The sequence below is a fragment of the Rattus rattus genome, chromosome 3 (assembly GCF_011064425.1).
Source record: "Rattus rattus isolate New Zealand chromosome 3, Rrattus_CSIRO_v1, whole genome shotgun sequence".
Classification (NCBI taxonomy): domain Eukaryota; kingdom Metazoa; phylum Chordata; class Mammalia; order Rodentia; family Muridae; genus Rattus; species Rattus rattus.
In genome coordinates this window covers 106,730,218-106,743,973 of record NC_046156.1, presented here as the reverse complement: position 1 = coordinate 106,743,973, position 13,756 = coordinate 106,730,218, and the positions used below count along the sequence as shown (strand labels likewise).

The 13,756-nt window shown below is 36.1% G+C and overlaps 1 non-coding gene across 1 annotated transcript; it reads right to left on the bottom strand.

Annotated features, from left to right (window-relative positions):
- Positions 1-7,339: 7,339 nt before the first annotated feature.
- On the bottom strand, positions 7,340-7,483 carry LOC116897530. The gene has a single exon (XR_004387545.1). It is a non-coding gene; the product is annotated as a small nucleolar RNA SNORA48 (small nucleolar RNA).
- Positions 7,484-13,756: the final 6,273 nt, after the last annotated feature.

Below are 13,756 nucleotides of genomic sequence, written 5' to 3'. Positions count from 1 at the left end.
GGTGACAGAATTACTATTAAAATCACAGAGGGCAGAGAGACCATATTAGATTCCAAGAATCATGTCTCTTACAATGTGGAGCTAAGAAGTAATTATCAGTCTTTTAAATGACCAAAAAAAAAAATACTTGGGCAATGATTTCTTTACCTAAAATTTTGCTTTTCTCAAGTACCTGAGTTATAATAGGTCTCTCTAATTGGTTTAATTATGAAATTGTATCTTTGCTTAGTATGTCTTTTCTGGAAATTTGACCCATAATTTCACCTGCAATATTTGTTGGAAACATGTATCTCTAGGTTATGATGCTACTGAAACACGGAGGTAACTAAAATCATACACTTGTAAGGCCAAATTAGGTAATTTACACAGTTGAATAATGCAAAGAATTCCAGTGATTTTGTTTTTACTAACATGTAAGAACATATGCAATTGGAAAATGTTTTATTTAGATGTTAGCAGATATTAAATACAGTTATTTTATTCTTTTAATATTTAAAATAGAATAATTTTCTCCACATAATGTGTCCTGATTATGATTTCCCTTCCCTCTACTTCCCTCGGGTTTCCTCACACCCCATTCATCCAGACATTCAGATATACTCCCTTTCTATGTCTCCTTTGAAAACAAACAAGCTTCTAAAGAATACTGATAAATATTGATAACAAAATAAAACATAGGGTAAAGCATCAGAATTGGGCATAACAAAGGGAATGAAAGGAGCACATGACAAGGCACAAGCATGAGAAACAAATCCTTTTGCACTGAGGATTTTCATAAAACCATTTAACTGGAAGCTGTAATCCGCAGCAGAGGACCTGGTGCAGGCTATAGCAGGTCCAGTACATGATGCTCCAGTCACATGAGTTTTGTTCATGATGCTTTAGGAGACCTTGTTTCCCTTGTGTGTTCCATGGCCACTGACTCCTACAGTCTTTCTACCACTTCTTCTAGCAGTGTTCCCTAAGCTCTGAGGAGGTGGATTTGATACTTTTATGTCTGAGTGTTCCTAATTCTCTCACTCTCTTCATGTCTGGTTGTGTATCTCTGTATTTATTGTCATCTGTGAAAAGAGGTGGTAGTTTCATTGATAATGACTGATTAAGGAAGTAATCCATGAGTATAGCAGAATATCACTAGGAGTCATCATATCACATGGTGGGTGTTTTTGTTGTTGGTGGTGGTTTTGTTTGTTTGTTTGTTTTACTCTAGGTTCCTGGGCAGTTTAGCTTTAGGGTCTTGGTTACCCAAGCAGTGGTGGGTATGGGTTCCATCTCATCTAGTGGGCCTTAAGTCAAATTCTATCTTGGATACTGCCACAAGATTTGTACCATTAACCCTAGCATAGACTGCAGGCAAGTCACCAGTGTAGATCGAAGAACTTGTAGCTGGGTTAGTTTTTACTTTTCTCCTTTGGTAGAGTGTAGTACCTTTCTATACCAAAGATGCTAAAATGTATGGGTAAAGGTACTATTTAGGTATCAGCTTGATCTCACCACATCTAATGAGTTGTGTGAGTGTTGCTTTTAGCAATGGAGCCTTGCCGTGAGTTTGTGGGGAACAACCTATATTTTTGGCAACATCCTGGATTATTTGTAGAGTTCATTCATGGGGGCCTTTGTCAAACAACTCAATAAGATAAAACCAAATCCTGGTACTGGGAATTTTGTTTGGAAACAATGCCATTGTGGGGCTGTCTCCCCCTTTTTAGCCATTTCCTTTAGATTTCCTTCATATTTGTATATTGTTTAGGAAGCACATTATGTTTGCAGTCTACTTCTTCAATAGACCTTTATTTTAGTTATCTCTGCCACTATTCTCTCTCTCTTAACCCTCCCAATTCCCATTTGATCCTTCTTTTCCAGACCATACTATATATCCATTTTATTTCTGAACACGTTTTATCCTCTCCCTCTAGTGTGTTGCACTATACCGAACCATTGTTCTATAAATTGTAGCTTGATTATTATTACTTAGCAGCTAATATCCACATAAAGGTGAATACATGTCACATTTTTCATTCTTGTTTAGGAATATTTCACTCTGAATGTTTTGTTCTAGTCCTATCCATTTACCTCTGAAATTCTTCATTTCATTTTTTTAAAGTCGAGTAATACTCTATCATTTCAACATTTTCTAATACATACTAAAGACAATATTTCTCCATGAAATAATTTCCACTGTATAATTCTCACAAAAAAAATGTGTAAAGAAAGTTTTACCTTTTCTCATACTCTTCAAAAGTTAAGGAAAATAACTAAATTGCTATCTAATTCTTTTGATTTCTCCCCTCACCACACTCATTTAGAATCTTTATTTGTTAAACATTATTTAACCCTTGCCACTATAACCATCTTGAGAGAAAAGAAAATTATAGGCAATACAAGTATTCCGAAGAGAGAGCTACAATGAAAACCACACATTGTGTAAAGCTGACTTTGTGTTTGGTCCTTCACATACTGCATAAACGGAGCATTTGTGTATTTATGTATTAATTACAAAGTAACTTAGCCTACAGTAAACTTGACAATGAGCCTAATTACTTACACAGTTTGCTTTAATTTTTCCCTATCTATCTTACTAAATGGATTTAAAGCTGCTGTGCAGAAAATGGGATAAATTGTAGGATTGTTGCTCATTAACACAACAAGATAGATGCTCTGATTTTAAAATGTAACTTAAACCTGCGGATCTGTTTGCCATAAGCTGCCAGCACAATAGGTAGACTGTAAAGAATGCTGATTGTTTTGCTCCTTAGGAGTCCTTAGTTGCTGGCTGGAGGTTCCATAAAAATGAACTTCTGCAATTCTTTCTTCTCCTTTCTTCATTTTGAATAGTATTTCTACAGAAAATTGGTGCCCTGATGGTTTCAGGGTACTCTTTCTTTCGCTTTCTCTCTCTCTCTCTCTCTCTCTCTCTCTCTCTCTCTCTCTCTCTCTCTCTCCTTTCTCTCTTTCTTTGTTTTTTCCTTCTCTCTCTTTCTCTCTTTCCTTCTTTCTGTAAGACACTTAAAATAATAATGTAATCACTAATTCACATCAATTTTTATCTTTTTAAGAAGACAGAGAGAAGAGTAGTTGCAATTTTAAATTGCATTTATTTGCCTGTATAAAAAGTCACAACATCCTTATCTTGAATCAAATTGCATGAAGTTTGCTCTGGTGGGGCGGTACAATGTCCTTCAGTGGGGAAAGATTCATGGTTAACTACTCTATAAAATTAGTTTGATTTCACCATTCGAAAAGACAGGATAGACATGTCTAAGGATGGTGTCCTGATTCAGTACCAAGTTGCCCCTTCTAAATCTTAGTAACTGTCTGGGGTAATCTTCGACAGCTGGGTGCTATTAGGATTTGTTCCAATGGTGAGAATGTGGAGTACAGCAACACAGGGCTCATTGCCACTTATCCAGCAGGGGCATGAAATGAGGTGACATGGTAATGAGTTGATACAAATGACTTTTGCAACTTACACAGTGCTACCAGGCTGAGGCAGGCAATCAGAGGGAAGCTATTGTCTGCCTTTCGTGATGGTTTTAATGTGCTCCATTTGATTTAATACTGCTCGTAGGCAGCATGTGAAAGGAAAGTAGGTCATTGCCTCTCCGCTCTGCTAAGATAACAGGGCGCCACTCACCTGCTTTATCCAAAGAGTTATATTTGCTTTCAGTGCTGACAAAGATATATATTTGGAGCTAGGACTCAGGCTGTGCTTTGTAAATATCATTGTGAACTACTGCTAAGAATAGTTATTAAGTGATAAGAGAAAAGTCTGATTCAGAAGAAATTACAATGCTTTCATGTAAAAAAGATGGTTGCAGCCCCCAGCTCTGTTTCAAAGGAAGTGCTGTCATATGGATAATTAACATTACATTTTATGGATTTGTCAAGTTGTAGAAGTCTGCTAAACTTTGTGGCCACAGTGCTTACAAGAGATTTGTTAAATTTTGTGCTTCAACAGAGTTTTATTTGCTAGCATTTTAACTACTTCCTTGTATAAGATATCATTTTTGTAAACTCTGTAAATTTTACATTACAGTTTTTCATAAATTTAAAATGCTAAAATTGGATAGGTGTATGGTCCTGACCATAGAATAAAATATATCATGTTTACTAATATGCTTGTGTAAGATAAAATTTAAATTATGTAGTAATTATTTCTCTTGTGGTGTGTGTTTGTATATGTGAATTCTTGGTGCTCGTGTGCTATGGAGGTCAGAGCACTATTCTTATTCTGGAATCTCTCCTCTCTTCCCCCATCGTGGTTGGGGAAATTGGACTCAGCATTTCAGGTCCACATAAAGTCCCACCTGTGTTCTAATTCATCATGTTGATTCTTGCTAGTGTAAGTTTGTTTCTGTTGGTAGCTCTCACTGACATTTATTATAAATTTCAGAGTATATCAATTCATATAAAATATTAAAATTTATTCATTTTGGTGTCAGTTTTTTAATATGGAATATATCTTAAAAAAGATAACGCTGATGTTTTGCAATGACTTTATATGTGTATGTTGTTTTGTCAATTTTCATGGTAGCTAGATGTATTCTTCTGAAAACTAAGTTCAAAATATTGGAAGTTCTGAATGTGCACGATTAAAAATTCTAGAAAATATTTTTAAATGATTTCTGTATACTCCCCTTTCTTTATAGTCCTGAGACTGGTGTGTGTAAAAATAATTAGGCAGAGGATGAATGTTCATTTGTGCAGGAGGAGAACAAGCAGACGCTGTCCCTTCAGCATGGTTTAGAAAGGATAGGAACACTGCTAGCTAGCTTCTGATCCCTGGCCTGTCATGACAGGCAGCACAGCCTGGGACAAATTGGGGGCAGAGCTACTGCTGCTGTCCAGCAGCATCCCAGTCCTGCTGCTCTCCTGCGGAGAAATTTTATTTCCCCTGATAAAAAGCCTTAGCTTCCCAGTCAGAGACATCCAGGCTTTATACATTCATCATAATGAGAGATGTTTGTTTGATGTAACAGCCTGGCTGGAGACAGGAGCTCTGAGACTGAATAAGGGAAGTTCAGTCCACAATTGTCCTTTTGTGTGAAGGACAATTGATCATCTTTGTTTCCTAGGATGGGAGAAGGTAATTTTCTATATAGTAAAATCTAGGAGTCAAATTCAATTCCAGCTCAATAGGCTTCTATAAAATACACAACTCAAAAGTAACGAATGAAACATTAAACATGATAGAATTGAGTTGAAGAAAAAACTCCTGAAGTCAAGCCAAGTTTCAAAAGTCAGAAAAAATATGCTCTGAAAAATCTTTTATTAAAAATTCTAAATTAACCTCTGCCTTTTGATGTATCTGAATGTTATGAATTTGTTGGAAATTCTTTATCACACACGTGAGGATGTTTTGGGTATTCGGAATCAGGATGCAGACTATCCTAAGTACAAATGTTTACTTTAGAAAGAAAGGGTCCTTACAATGAGGGTGGGGGCCTTACGCTTTGAAGAAAACATTCAGAAAAGGCCAAATATGAATTCAATTTTAACAACCTGAACACCTTTAAAAGTAAGTCAGATTTAAAAGAAAAATTATTGAATAATAGATGAAATTATACAGTAAAAATATCAAAATTGTATTACAGGCCACAACAGTATTTTTTCTGACTTTTCCTACTTACATGTACACATGTGAACACAGGTATCAGATTGTGAATATCATATGTTTGCACTACTGCGTGCATTATAGTATACTATTTGGTAAAACTTTACTCCAAAGCCTCCTTAAATAAACATAGCATACAGGTAGCTAGCTGTCCATTACTGATAAACACTGTCCATGCATAATTGATACAAAGTCACAGACTCCTATGTTTCCTGGTTTAACTTTTATTCCACTCTGGAAGTAAAGGGGTCAGAACAACCAGATGTTATCTACATTTTGAATATGACTTTGCACCTAACTTCTTGATATTTTTATGGAGGAAGCAGCTGGTAAATTTCAGTCATTTTATCATGGACAGTTATTAATGTGGGCAGTGATTTGAAAAACAACTAGCAAAATTCCAATGTTCCTTAATTTCTCAACGTAGAATTTCCTACTTAATTTTGGAGTGTTATCTTGACTCAAGGCTCCATCCACACATCTTCACTTGCAAATGTTCATTGCAATGAGTTATTGGTGTGGTTCGAGATTCTGGCTCTGTGACACCATCAATATTGGATCCTCAACAGGACTCTTTCTGGTTATCTGTTGTTGCCCTGTGTAATAGAGATCATACAGCTTTGCAACAGCAGGACTGACCATTTTGTGCTTCCCAACAATTTGTAGATAATATAGATTTGATGGCGGGCCAAGTAACTCAGGGCACTGGATCTGGAATTGGGTAGTAGCTAAACTCTTCTGCCCTCTGACTCTCCCTCATCTTCAACATCACGGTGACCCTTCTGGGACTGCTCATACTAGGCCACCCAGTGCCTTGATAGGCAGGAGGTATAGTAAGCTCTTCTTTTCTCTTCTCCTCAGGACTGACTCACCCTCACCCATAGCTCAAGAGCCAGCTCCGCTGCCCAGCCTAGGTTCGGGGCTCATTCCTCCAAGAGCTGCAGCATGTGAGGGGCTGGGCCAGCTTTTCTACTTTCACACTGTTGGGTCTAGCACACCTGTGCCTTCCCCCAAAGGGCCAGTTCCATTGTATTGTCAAGCCAATGTCCAGGGACTGCTCTTCCAAGTGCTGCAGCCACTAGGGGACAAGGCTATATCTCCTGTTCCAATGTCCCCAGGGTCAGTTCTCCCTGCTACTGAAGGTGATGAGGGGTTGAGGGGAGCATCAATGCCACACCTACACTAGTGAAGTGCTGGGTCAGCTTTGTATAGCCCGTGGGCATTAATCTGATCTCAGGCAGTTGCCCTGACCAGGAATATCTCATGTTCTGTGATGGTAGCATAAGCCTCTGAAATAGCACACCAACCCCTAACGCTGTGTATATATGGACTAAGACATGGGCTGCAGTTGTCTGGCCATGACCTCACCATTGTCCCAAGTGGGTCTGGCCATTCATAGCAGGCTGCTCCCCTCCACCCCCACCTCTCCAATTCCATCTCTCATCAAAAAGCTCAAATCGCTCCACTTCTTTTTTGCTCCAATCTCACCACTACAAGTTTGCATGTGGGGGTGGCTTCTGCTGTAGGATGGCCATGTGGCTGGTAGGCTTCTGGTGACCTTCTCCATCTTAGCTTCTGTGGTATGGCAGTAAGTGGGTTTATATAGCCTTCCTGTGCCATGGACTGGAGGGCAGGGCTGAGGGTAGCATGGTGTTTATAGGTATATCTCTGTCTTCCTTCTCCTGTTCTGAACTACCTGAATTTGATTTGATTTGATTTGATTTTTTATGAGTCCAAGGCATAAGGTAGCTTTGGCCACCAAGCCAGGCATCAAGGTAGGATGAACAAAGGACTGCCTTCTGCTCTGACCCTGTCTGACGTAAGAACAACACCAACTACAAGCTGTGTCTTTGCCCATTGCCAGGAAATTCTAAAATATTCTTGCAGTAAATTCTCTAAAAAGAACTAGTAGTCTAAGAGAGATCAAATGAGATATCATTATAAATAAAGTTACTTCTGAAAGCCCACATTTTTCACAATAAGACACTGGCTGCACCTAAATTTGTGCTTCAGACAAGCAGACACAGCATTCTGAGATTTAGTTAACAGTTTAATAACCAGTGTGTATATTAAAGTTCTTAAAAGGTAGAGCTCTAATTTAATTTTAGTCATAGCTGTCAAGTAGCAAAGGCCACGAATAAGACAATTCATTCAAAAGAATATTAAAGCTCTCAGATGCCTTAAATGAGTAGCAGGCAGATATTGGAGAGATTAATAAGTTATTAGATTTCAGTGAGGTACCACATACTCCAGAAAAAAATGACCCTCTGCACAATATTAACTTGCTGCTTGTTAACTTCTGAAGCATCTATGCTTGTTCTGATGTGAGCTATGTGGCTCAGAATCTCTTAAGTATTGGATTAATCTTTTCCTCTTACTAAAATATATTTTAACTTGTTGTTTTCACATTTTATATCTATGGATCTGTATTTCTTTATTCTTTAGTCCCTGATCCCCAATATATAGATATATTAATTACTTAATTTGTAATATACAGACATTCAATATGAGATTCATACACTTAGTAAGTCAACAGATGGTGTGTATTATGAACGTTTCTACATTTTGTCATAGAAAAGTTGGTGGCAAATGACATAAATTCCTTTTACAGTGAATAGTTGGTCTTTTGATTTAATCTCACTCCCACTAAAATTTCACACTGTTCAACTAACAGTTTTCAACTTGTTGATGGAACAAAATGATATGTGTACAGTAGAATCTGTATCTTGCCGTGTGAATTGTAGTAGGCTCACTATATTTGGATATGGAACTCTTGAGATGAGAGTGATTTGCAGTAGCTAAGTGAACACAACATAAAACAATGGATTCCTTACATATTCCTGAATTACCAGTAGTTCCTGTAAATTAATTTGTGTCAAGTTTTTATGTCATGTCTACAAAATTAATATATGTATGTTACACTCAATACTTTCGTAGGAAATAGCTTTGTACTCATTATGACTTGAACATGAAAATTTCCCCATACTCATGTATGGATGGCTCTATACCCAGATATTGTTGCTTTACTAGGAAATTCGAAACTTTAGGACAAATTTTTTGTTTAGATGGAAGGTTAATGGAGGATACCCCAGATCTATATCATGTTCTAAGCGTTCTTGCTGGTTATCTCTTTGCTGTGTTTCCATCCTAAGGTCAACAATCCCTTTAGCCACATGCTGGCTCTGTTTTTATGTCCCGTTTTACATCAGACATGAAGTGTGATGGATCCACAGAAGCATGGATTAAAACCCAAACCTTGCAATCTCAAATAGATCCACTTTTTAAAATGAATTTCTTAGATATTATAAGTGGTGAGGAAAATCCAGGAAAGAAGGTATTAAGTGATTAGTCTCAATCTAAGCTAAGTGCAAATGCCCTGAGCTAATTTCAGGTTTACTGGGATAGCATACAATGGTTGCTGAATATTCTATGTGCATTTTTTGGTTTTGATACAATCCAATCAATTCCAATTAATCATGGTTTTATTGGGAGAGAACTTCTTAATAGGTCAAGGACTTTATTATGTGCATGTAGGTGTCCATTATAAAAAAATCAGCATGGTGGTAGGAGTCTCTATAGCAATTTAACTTGAACAAGCACATGGTCCTGTAGTACCTGTTCTTGTGATGAAAAACAATTCAAATAATTTCAAAATATACTTTTCAAATATTTCCTTACTACAAGCTTTGTGTCTATTAATGCTGTAGCTCTGTCAGTTAAATTGAAGAACACACTATGATTAAATTTTTTGTTGATTAATAGGTCAGAAGACCATGTATGACAGCAGATTTTATAAATCCCATGTCTGTTACCAGAGAGCATGGAGAGTGGAAGACCCTTCCACAGCATTAGGGCTTCTTAATTCATAAGATTTAAGCATGAGGTCTTGAACTTTCTTTAATAAATTCTGTCACTGTGCCAACAAAGGGATCAGAATAGATGGGATATAGTTAAAGGTTAATGTTTGCATGCCACTAGGTTCACAAATAAATGTTTTATTTCTTAGGGAATCTTGAATTCTAATGCAATAAATAATTAATTCAAGAAATAGATAATTATTAAAGGTCACAGGGAAAATGGATTTCTAAGCATTCCTTTTAGTAGAATTATATAAAGGACTTATGGATAAAAGGACTGCCTAGGCCTAAGGTTTCTATGTACAATTAAACTGAGGAATGAAGGGGGAAGGAAACTCTTGGCTTACTCTTGATTTTTGAATAAGAATCTCGAAAGCCCTCGTAATAATATTGTTTACTTGTTGATTTATTTTGTTAATGCTTATGGATTCATACATGTATAATGATTTTACATTATTTCAGAAGATTTCCTGTTACCCTAACTTTTCAGTTTCATTACAACATCTTATATTTTGCTTCTGCTTATTGTTGCAATGCTAAAAGATGTTGTCATATACGACACAATGCTCAGTGTCTTCACAAAAACTTATGCCCACTAAAGACAAGCATGACATTAAATTCAATATGACAATAGTTATAGGAAGGGAAGATCAATAGTGATGACATTTTCAATGTCTTTCATTATCTTGCTTGCTTTGTCCAAACATATCTGTTTATCTGATCTGTGGTTCAATTGTTTACTTAATTATATCTGTAAAAATGGTAGTATAAATTTGCAATTTAAGAAATGTAGCTATAATATTACATAGGAAGGTTAAATGTTTAATTTGTAAAATTCAATTCTTTTACTTTTGGCAGTAAAATATAATTAAAACATTGTCACTTTTCTTTTCTTCTTAAACCCTCCCTTATACCTCTCCTTGATCTCTTTAAAATTCTTGGTGTCTTTTTTTATTAATGTGGTTTTCTACATGTGTATATTTCTACATACACACACACACATACATATATATATATAATGTTCATAAATATAATCTACTCAGTCTGTATAATATCATTTGTAAGTATGTTTTCTGGGCTGACCATTTGTATTTAATAATCAATTGGTGTGTTATTCCCTGGTAAGACAATTTCTTCCATTCTCAGTATTGCTTCCATGCCTATCATTTATGAACATGGTTGAAATTTCATAAGCCTTGATATATATTAATCACAAAAAATAAACATGACATAAGAACTCCAAGGGTGCAAAAATGGCATGAAAACTATGGTGGTAGCCAACAGTTCTCTAATTGAATGTACAACCTATTAAACAAGAATGATTTTATCTGATACTGGTATCTTGCAAAAATATCACAGGCTATTAAAATCTTGGATCTGGAAGGAAAACCCACAAAGACCAGTTTAATTTAAGAATACCCTGAATAAAAAAGGTAGAAAAATGAAAATATAATTGTACTGTATTATACACAATAAAATTACTTGTTCATTGAAATCACTTTGGATTGTGAATTTCAATCCAATTAATCTAGTTTTTTGTATTCTCTTCAATTATAAGAAAAAGTACAGAGTTTTTTTTAGCAAATTCTGTGTATTCTTCTAATATGTGAGATGGCATGAATCATAACTTCTGTCTAGTATAATAATCTATTGTTGTTTTAGCTGTTTAAATTTAATTCACACCAAGTTAATTACTCAAGCCAAGATGATAAAATATTTCAACATTCACAATTTAGGTTAGAAATCTAACCTAGATGTTAATGAATTCTTAGAACAGTATAGGTTTTACTGAACCTTAAGCTGGCAAACAACTCATGAGAAACCATGCTTATCTTTAGAGTTTCAAGATATATTTCCAAACTCTTAAAAAATTAATTCCCACTGAGCTATAAAACGAACATGAGCACATAAACACTTAGGACATGAGGAGTACCAACTCCTTAATTATTTTGTTATAAGAGTTCAACTCAACTTTGGTTTACTTAAAATTGTACAATGCCAAGCAATCGGAGCTTCAGGGACTAAGCCACTACCTAAAGACTATACATGGACTGACCCTGGACTCTGACCTCATAGGTAGCAATGAATATCCTAGTAAGAGCACCAGTGGAAGGGGAAGCCCTTGGTCCTGCCAAGACTGAACCCCAGTGAACTAGATTGTTGGGGGAGGGCGGCAATGGGGGAGGATGGGAGGAACACCCATAAAGAAGGGGAGGGGAGGATTAGGGAATGTTTGCCCGGAAACCGAGAAAGGGAATAACACTCGAAATGTATATAAGAAATACTCAAGTTAATAATAAAAAAAAAAATGTCATTGTTGAAAAGGCATGTGGCAACTCAAAATAAATGTAAGATTTCCATGGAGCGTTATCCCTTTCAATCTAGACCTGTGTATTTACTTCTCTTTATTCACATGACTGCTATTTATGTTTGATCCCAGTTTTGTGAGAAGACCTTTTTCTAGATAAGAAAATGATTAAGCCTCATGAGATCTTGACTTTCCTGACTTTCCCCTTGGCTTAAATATATTTGCGATTTTCAAATGATTTCCCTATGTGACATCTAAGACATTCTTCCCAATTTTAGTTATTTCTTCAGTATTTGAGCTATCTAAACTTATCAAAATATCTTGGAACTTATTAATTTTTAGTGTATTAATACATTTAAACACAAACGGTTTTGCATGTACAATATTTGGTAACATGTATAATTTAAAATCAACTAAAGTGTGAATACACAGTATAAAAGCTCCTGCTCATATACAGAAGATATATTCCAAAGAACTAAATCAGAGACAATACCAAAAAATATAGATTTCTTTTTATCTCAATATTTATCAGACTGGAAAGTCTCTTGTAGTTTGAAGGATGAGAACAAAATGGGTTGTTTCAGTTTCACTTTTTGTTTAATATGTATGTGAGTGAATAGGTGTGTATTTAAGTATGTGTGCACATGACTTGTATGCGTGTGTGTGTGTGTGGAGGCTGATTGATAACTTTGGATAGTACCCTCACAAACATAGTCCTTATGCTTTGATAAAAGTCTTTTGCAGGGCTGGAGTTTACAATATAGCCTAGACTAGACTGTCAGTGAACCCTAGTAATCTGCTTATCTCTATCTCTTCATGCTTGAATTTTAATCACATGCATGCACATGGATTCTATAGATTGAAGTTGCGTCTTCATGCTTGCAAAGTAATCACATTACCAACGGACTGTATCATGAACCTATCTTTTTCATATTGGTTACATAGAAGACTCATTCCTTGGTTTCTTTATTTACTCATTGCAGGACATAATTTTATCTTTATTAAGAGAACTTTAACTTAAAAGCAGAGCTTTATGGTTTCTTGATGATATTTCAAAATTTCCTAAAAAACTCATGTATATGGAAGTCTTGATTATATAACAGAAACGGTACTTGATCAGAAAAAAAACATGGTTCATGACAACCAATATAATGATCAAGAGAGCTACAAGTGGTCAGTGGATAGAAAGGTACACATTGTAGGTGTTCTGGAAAAGGTGAGATATACATGCCAGACAGTGCAACACAGGATGTGATAATATCTTATCACAATGCAAAATTTATCTGTACTTTACAATTTATACGTTTTATTCAACATTACCTTGCTAAAACCAGAAAAAAAGGAACTGTGAGTATGTGTGTAGAAATCCTGTGCTACCAGGAAGAACATTTCCTTAGCTCTTGAAAATTACATATTGCTATATACTTAATGATAATCTATTAATATAAACTGGAATTAATGTGTATGCTATGAGTGGAACATATTTTAATATATTGAAAAACATTGTGGATATTGAGATATGGGGCACAGAGTAGAGCATGAGTCCATGAGCACTCCTCCCTTTTGAAGGAAAGAGAGGGCCTTATAAAAGTGGAACATATGGGCTCATTGAAAAATCAGTTTTGTTTGATGGTATTTTTCTGGCGATATTTTGAGGGACCCAAGAGATGGTGGATGGTGCTGGATGGTTTTGATACACCCTGCCATTCTTTAATGGTCATCATTCGTCATGATTTCATAGAAAGAAACACATGAAAAAGCTTCCGGTAGTTTTCTTGCTGTTTCTGCAGACTCAGGCTGATTGGCAGAGTGATGTCAACAGAAACAACCTCGAGTAGAGTTTTGCTATGGCAAGACCCACAGGAAGCAAGACCCATGGAAGGAAACGGGATGTTTGGAGGGAGTATAAATAGGATCCAAGGGAGCCCTCTGTTCTGTGCCTTCTACCAGGGCAGATGATAAGCTTGTCTGCCCCTC